Genomic DNA, 8,110 nt, shown 5'->3' with positions numbered 1-8,110 from the left:
TTATCAACTTAATATTCAACGAAAAATTAAATAGTTCAGTTTTTAGTTAAAAAAAAAATCATTTTCAACTTAAAGAAGTGCAATTGAAAAAAAAGCTGAGTTTTCTATCAATACAGATTGCAATTAAAAATATCAATAGGTTTTTAACCAAAAATGGAAAGTTACATTTTCACTTCAATAAATTAATGTTGAAAAAAAAGAATTGCCAGAAAAATGGTGGAATCCTAAATCAGCAAGAAGAATTTTCAAACAAGAAGATTAATTTTATACTAAAAAAGACGAATTTTTAACAAAATCCATAAATTTTTAAACAATTAGTTAGATTTTTAACTAAAAAGATTAAACTTTAATTAAAAACATTACTTTTTCACCAAAAATGTCATAGTTTAATTTTCGGTTAAAAAAAATTAATTTTCAACAAAAAAAAAAGTGTTATAAAAATTATTTCAAAGGAGATCGAATCAATTTACCATTAGGCAGATTCTACAATTCAAGTCTTTGAATCGATCAAGAAGGAAATTTTGTTGTTTTTAGAATAAATTTTAAGAACAATATTTTTTCGTCATAAAAAAATTCTATGTTCAAAAGATTAATTTTTAACCAATAAGATTAATATTTTACAAAAAAGACGAATTTTTAACCAATTATTTGATTTTTAAACTATAAGGGAACAGTTTTATAAATTTTTTTGTTGAAAATGTTCAACAACTTAGATGCATTTTTTTATGTCTTGACTAAAATTGTTTCTTGGTTAAAAACTCATCTCTTTGGGTTTCTTTGTTCCTTCTAGAGCTTCGCGCTCGATAATATATATGCATATATACATCTACAACTGTAATTTGGTAGTTGTGAATTATCTTTTGTTAAAGCTCCTTTGTTGAGGACTCAATTATTTTGTTTAAAATTTGTATTTTTTGTTTGCATTCTACTACTTAATTAAATGTTAAACTAAATGAGTAAAAATGGATCTTTTTTGGGTTGAAGATTCATCATTTTGTTTGAAAATTCTCTCTTTCTTTGGTTGAGAATTAATCTTTTTTGTTGAACATTTCTCTAATTGTTTTAAGGTTGAACGACCTTTTACAAATTAATTTTTTTTGTAGAAGATTCATTATTTTAGTTAAAAATATATCTCTGGTTAAAAATTAAAAAAATTTCTTGAAATGAATTTTTTTATTCAATTCAGCTGTTGTTGTTTTAGAATAATCATATTATTTAGTTTTTGGTTGGCTTTTTAATGAAAGATTTGCATTTGACACCGAATAGTTTAACTTTTAACCAAATAGTTAATATTTCAACCTACAAATATAAATTTTAAACTGAATGGGCAAATTTTCAAACAAAAAAGATTAATCTTTAACCAAAAAGAGTTGCATTAAAAAAAAGAATTCTCAATGAAAACGTAGTGGTGGATATCTTAAAACAAAAAGAAAAGATTTTTAACAAAATATTAAAATTTTTAACCAGAGTTGAATTTTCGAACCAGCATGTAAATTTTCAACAAATTAGTTGACTTTTTAACCTGAAAATATGAATTTTAGATAGAAAATGTAATATTTTATATTTCAACCAATGCAGATGCTGCCAAGAGATGCTTTGTAAAATAAGGAAACGAAATTTCAATCATAAAGATTAATTTTCTATAAGAAATTCGAATTTAAACCAAAAGTAGAGAAGTTACTTTTTTACACAGACAATTAATTTATTTCCGAAAAAAAAAGAATTGAAAAAAAAAGTAAATTTTTTAACCAAAGAGATTAATTTTTAACTGAAATTATGCATTTTTCAACTAGAAAGACGAATTTTAAACTAATAAAGAATTTTCAGTTAGGAAATAAAAAATTTGTCTCACTTCTTAAACTATTAAGTCAAAAGACTATTTTTGTGTAAAACAGTTATAACACCTTGACCCTCCATCTACCACCATCAACCAAATTTTTTACAACACCTTCACCCCAAATAATATTTTTTCAAATAGTTATTTGTTGAAAGTGTTATTTTGAATACAATATTTCAATAATTTCAATGTAATTTGAAATATAATAATTATTATTTTAATTTTTGACTTAACTAATTCCGATAATCGAAAATTGGCAGAAATTTGCCTTACAAAGTAGTGTAATGATTTGGTATAAATCGGAATAATGAAACAGTTATTACTAAAAATTGTATGACATTGAACGCATGAACTAATGTTGGAGACACTTGACCAAGATTTTCAGGGAAGAGTGTACCAAGTGGCAACAAAGAACTTAACAATATCTAAAATAAAGTATATTGTAGCTAAACTAAGATATAATATTTGAATACTGGTTTAATTTAGATGTAATAAAACCATATTATTCGTAGAACTCGTGAACAATAATAATTACTTCACATTTACAGGTTACATACATACACATAATCAATTTGCATTTAAGAAGCCATTTGAATCTTCCCGCCAAAGAATTGACTAGTTCTGAGAGTGTTTGATAAAAGGGTCTTAGCGCCCGGTGAGTTTTGTTTTAAAAACGGCGCAAGCCGTTACAACCATCGACATATAGAAATGGACCGGTAACGCTTTGGAGAGAACTGAAATGGGCTCTAGAGAGAGACAAAACATATGAGATGTATACCTGCCTTCATCTATTTTAGGACTCTGCCCAGTGAATTGGTGGCTCCGGGTATTGCCTGAATATTCTGTACGGTTAATTAAAAAAAAAAGACAAACAATACATTAGAAATCTGAAGTTATAATAAATTGAAATTTAAAGAACATTCATGTAAAATAACCTGTTTCGGATAGATTATTTTAAAAACATTTTAACCTTCAATTCTTTTTGAAATTGTATTGAAAATTCCACAATAATAATCATTTTGTGAGTTCAAAAACAATGTAAAAAATTTCAAAACATTGAACAATATTTCTATAACATTAAAAATAACCATTTGTATTGCATAGGTACAAAACTTCAAATTTTGAGGTTTTGTTTTTGTTGTAATATTTTTTATTTTACTATATTCAATAACTTTACTTACGTATAAAAACATATCCCCATATAAACGTCTTGAAAACAACCACAAACTACACAGGCTGCCACCATTTTTTATATTCATTGACCATAAATTATAATTAAATAAATTATAAATAAATCAATTCTGAAAAGTGCAATAAACGTGACATTATTGGGGCACTCGCGACACAAAGCACGGTCTTGTGCTGCGCCAAACTACATCTCAAATGTTTTTTCTCGCTCTAGAGCCCATTACCTTTCTCCCCACAGCATTACCGGTCCATTTCTATATGTCGATGGTTAAACATGCTAATGCTGTATTTACACGTCTGCTTACTGTTTGTCAGTCAGCCGAAAAGTCATTAGAGTAAAAGAGATAGAGAGCGGAAAATTAAAAGAAAAATACTCTCTGTCTCTTTCACTCTTATGATTTTTCTGCTGGCCCGACGGCCAGTCAATAGGCGTGGTGTAAATAGTACACCATCAAGTTGGATTACTGTAAAGGCGCTTTGCGCAGAAGCATATACAGACCTTAAATGATAGATTTGTGGCACTTTATCAAAAGACCTTGCAAAAATCACGTTACAACGTCATTATTCATTCTCGTTTACTTGCGTCTGTCAATCGGTTTTCTTTCAGTTAATTATTGATCCCTTGAAGCATGAAGATATCATAATTTTTTCCACGAGGCATTATTCAAGTTCACTAGTACTTTTTTTATAACATAGAGGTGAGTGAAATACGACTGCAAACATGATTCTAAACATTCATAACATATACACTCTAATCTGAAGACGGGCACAAGTCTTTTAGGCCTAATATTTGCTTTGCTTCAACCCCTTTAAAATACCTTTTGTATTTAAAATATTCCAATAAACATACGGTCAAATAATCGCGGGATCCAAAGCTGTTCGTTCACGCTACATTGTTACGGTTTTATCTTCTGTTATTATTATTAACATGATCAACATTATTATTAATGTTGACGTACATGACCTTAACAGTTTTTTGATTGATTTAGTGTAATACTAAAGTGTGAACCATTAAAATAGGAAAAGAAATTCGGATACTCCATTGTTTCATAAAAGTAATTTCCTTACCTATACATTTCGTTTCTAATCTTTAATTCGAATCAATGCTTCAAATTGTTACATTTCGAAAATCTTCTAATTGGAACGACGATTGTCTTCAAAGATTAATCTTATAAAATAAAAATATTGTATAAATAAACTTCAATTTAATGATTTTCGAATTAGGTAGAAATATGAGTTTCCATAATGTTTTTCAAACCTGCTAGCTAGTAATTTTGTAAATTTACCGCTTCAAATTTTAGTTTCTTTAGCCTCATTGTAAAGAATTGGATTTTCAGAAGTCACTTATTTATCATTTGCTTTTAGTGCAAATAATTTCAATGTTAAACTTTATAGGATTACTAATTTAAAATGAAGCATTCAAAAATTAAACATTTTAATTCGCAGTCCTCAAAATTGAACAGTTTTAAAGGTGTTGGTTAAATCCGACTTGGATTTTCTTTTGTGATAGGTACGGCACTGACTCAATATATATTTTTTCCGACGGATTTGCGAACGAAAGAAAGAAAACTTGGTATCTGTCGAGAATTCTTCTATCATGTCAGAATTGTGACCGACATAATAAATTTGCAAACACTTCTAACAGTTGAAATGCTGTCCGCCTGCTATCCGTTAATTTCTCTCTTTCAAAAAATTAATATTTGCCGTGAAAATAATGATTTCCTTAACAAAAGTTTTGAGTTTTTAACATTTTATTTATCTGAGGATCTGGAAAACCCCCGAATATTCGACAAGTTTTCTTTTTTTCGTTCTCAAACCCCTTGTAAAAATATATATTGAGTCAGTGCCGTACCTATTAAAAAAGTTCAAAGTTGGATTTAACCAATACCATTAAGTGGAAAAAATAGAAAAATGAATAAAAAATTAAAACAGTTTATGATTTATTAGGAGATTTTAAATCCTTGAGTTTGATTGTGACTACCTGCGCAGGGAAGAAAGTTCTTTGTCGCTGGCTTTTTGCCGGAGTTAATTTTTTGAAAATCGTTTATCGATTTTAGGTATTTTTATACATGTATGTCCAAACTATATAATTTATTATTATCTCTTTTTCTCGAAAAATTAACTCCGATTACAGACACATTTACAGACAAGCAGCAAAGTCGATAGGAGTTATAGTGGAGTCGTTGCATGATTTGCTACAAATGGATTTTTCAACGATAAATTACCTCATTTTCATTGGTGGAAGGCAATGTGGATTAAATACTTTATTTTGCAGAAATTTGACAAATATTTCAGTAATAGCTAAAATAATACAATGGCCTTAAATTATGGAATCGCTTCTAACAACCAGTGAAGAAGAGTGCTGTTTGTTGACTTTAATGTCCTTATTATTTATCTTCTGAATCTCAAATAAAAAAAGTCGAGATAGTTGAAAGATTTTTTCGCACGGCGTTTCTACCCAGCAGCGACTTTATTTACATATTTATAAGTGTACAGAGTTTAGAATGATATACAAAAATAGATACTTTACAAAAATCCGTTTGTTTATAGTGAAAATCTTGATCAACAAATTAAATTTTTAAATCTTACACAAATCTGTCTCAAATGACCACTATTTGAATTTCGATCATTCTGTCAGGGAAACATCCATAAAACAGGTTTTTTTTTCGACAATGTTTTAAATATCCAGGCCTCACAGGCCTCCCCCTATTGTAACCTATATTCGTTTAAGGTCTCTAAAGTGACCTATTTTCAATATTTGGTCCCTATGGGTACCCTATTTGAGTCACACACTTTGAAAAAAGCAAAAATCAGAGAATTTCTGTAAGAAGTAAATGTACAAAATAATAAAGGCTGCCACACATTCACTGTTACTCACTTTTTCAAATAAAAACATCATATTAGACACTTTTCATTCAATAAATTAATTCGTGGAGTAATCGCTATTCATTTCATTTCTATACATATTTTTGAATTATCTTGAATTTTTTTAATATTTCAGGGTATTTATAATTAGTCTGCGAATTTTTTTTGATAGATTTCAGTAATTTGAAGGAATTTTGAATGAATCCAAGTAATTTTTTAAAATAATCTCATTAATTGGAAGTGATTTGAAAGCTTTTTAAATATTTTAAGACAAAGCATTTTCTAGAGTTTCTGAAGATATGAAACGATTTTACAGGACGAATGAGTTTTTAAAACATTAAAAAAGATTTCTCGTAATTTTATAAGACTTCCGAGGATTTAAATGATTTTAAGGGATCCTAAAACTCAAAGCATGTTAATACATTTTCCTTGATTTCAGAAAATATCATCATAGAATTTCACGGGATTTTACAATATTTTAGAGTAGATTATAAAGAACTTGTTTATGAGAAATGAGGTGTTTTGTAGAGTCTTGAAGATTTGGAATTCATCCTGAATTGATCCTGAGGATCAATTAACAAAATGATAAAAGGATTTGAAATATTTTAACGTATTTTTTAAAAATTTCTTAGCATTTTCAAGAGCTTTAAACAATTTCAAAGGAATTTAAAGGATTTTAAATAATTTAGTTTATTCCAAAAGATTACAAAGAAATTTTTTATTGATTTCAGTAATTTAGTGGAAGTTAAAAAGATTTGAAATACTTAAAGTTATGTTAAAAGATTCTCAGGCGTTTTCCAGGCCTTTAAAAAGTTTGAAGAGATTTCAAAAGATATCAAAGGATTCGAATTATTTTAGGGAATTAATTTTTTTTAACAATTTTAAGAGCTTTCCAAAGGTTTAAATAATTCTAATGGATTTTAATATATTTTTCGAAGGTTTGAAGAAATTTAAAAATATTTTGTTTTCAATTCATTTGGAAATCGCCCTGAGTTCTTATTAATTTATCTTAAATTTTTTTTAATTCTTCTGAATTCTTCTATATTCACTCAATTCTACACAGTTCCATTAATTTTTCCATATTTTTAAATTGTTTTTAATTCACTTGATTGCTTTTTAAATTCAGCTTGCTTTTTCAATGAATTTTATCCCATTCTTCGTATTTCCCTGAAATTTCTCAGAGTGTACTTACATTTTATAGTACTCAATGGAAGTTTTCGATTTAAAAAATGGTGTCCAATTGATTTGTATGCTTTTGAATTTAATTTGAATTGTTTTGTCATCAGTCATTAGTCACTTCTTGTGTTAGAAATTAGTAGGGTTTCAAAGATAATTCAGTGCATTTTTTTATTTTTAAAAGTTTTTATTTAACTGATCATGAAGTATATTAACCTCATTTTGAATTCTTAGGCATTTCATCCAATTATTTGAATTCCTCTCAATTTTTGCAAGCTTATTTCAAAGTTACTGAATTCAGTGCAGTTTTTTCAAATCTTCTAATTGTTTTAAATTCATTTTATTGTTTTTATTATTTCACTTCGAATTTTTATAAATTTCATCGAATTCTTCTCTCTTATCTTAAATCCCTCTAAATTAATTCCAGTCTTACGGAAATCAATGGATTTTTTGTTATTGATTTTTTAACATTTTTCCAATTCATTTGAATTCTTTTGGATGCAACTTGAGTTGCTCTGTAATCTTCTGAATTTATCCTGAATTTTTTTACCCTTTGAACACGAGAAAAAGTAACCTATGAACGTTACAAAAAGTAAGCTTTGGTCCGTATATTTATCACAGAGGGACTGTGAGGCCTGAATTTCATTTATTTTAACTTTTGTTTTCGAAATGTAATTTATCATTTTTTTAGTTTCTTGAGCTCGCTCATTTTAATCGGAAGATTCCAATGCATTTTTACATATTTGGCGATGGATGAAATCCACCAAGCATTATTGCTTTAATCCATCGTCGAATATGTAAAAGTGCATCAGAATCTTCCTTTTAAAATGAACAAACTCAGGAAAAAAAATTAATACAAATAATATTTCGGAAATTTAAGTTAAAATAAATTAAATGAACTTTATCGAAGGAAAGAGTGAGAAAACACTATGCAATATTTTGTAAGAGAATCGAACAAGTTGATAAGTTCGTATACCTTGGTAGCTTATTTACTAGGGACGGGAAGATAGATGAGGAATTAGATTGACGCATAAACGAAGGTAA

The 8,110-nt window shown here is 27.8% G+C and overlaps 1 protein-coding gene across 3 annotated transcripts in view; it reads left to right on the top strand.

Annotated features, from left to right (window-relative positions):
• The first annotated feature begins 3,575 nt into the window (after positions 1 to 3,575).
• LOC117177940 (transmembrane and ubiquitin-like domain-containing protein 1) overlaps positions 3,576 to 8,110 on the top strand; it is a 62,037-nt gene continuing 57,502 nt past the window's right edge. For all 3 annotated transcript variants that reach the window (XR_004467774.1, XM_033369067.1, XM_033369065.1), the window contains exon 1: positions 3,576 to 3,723. The gene's annotated coding sequence lies outside the window, so the exon portion shown is untranslated. The remainder of the gene's footprint in view (positions 3,724 to 8,110) is intronic.

This window comes from Belonocnema kinseyi, chromosome 8, assembly GCF_010883055.1.
Source record: "Belonocnema kinseyi isolate 2016_QV_RU_SX_M_011 chromosome 8, B_treatae_v1, whole genome shotgun sequence".
In the NCBI taxonomy this organism is placed as follows: Eukaryota; Metazoa; Arthropoda; class Insecta; order Hymenoptera; family Cynipidae; genus Belonocnema; species Belonocnema kinseyi.
This window is presented reverse-complemented; position numbering and strand designations above follow the sequence as displayed.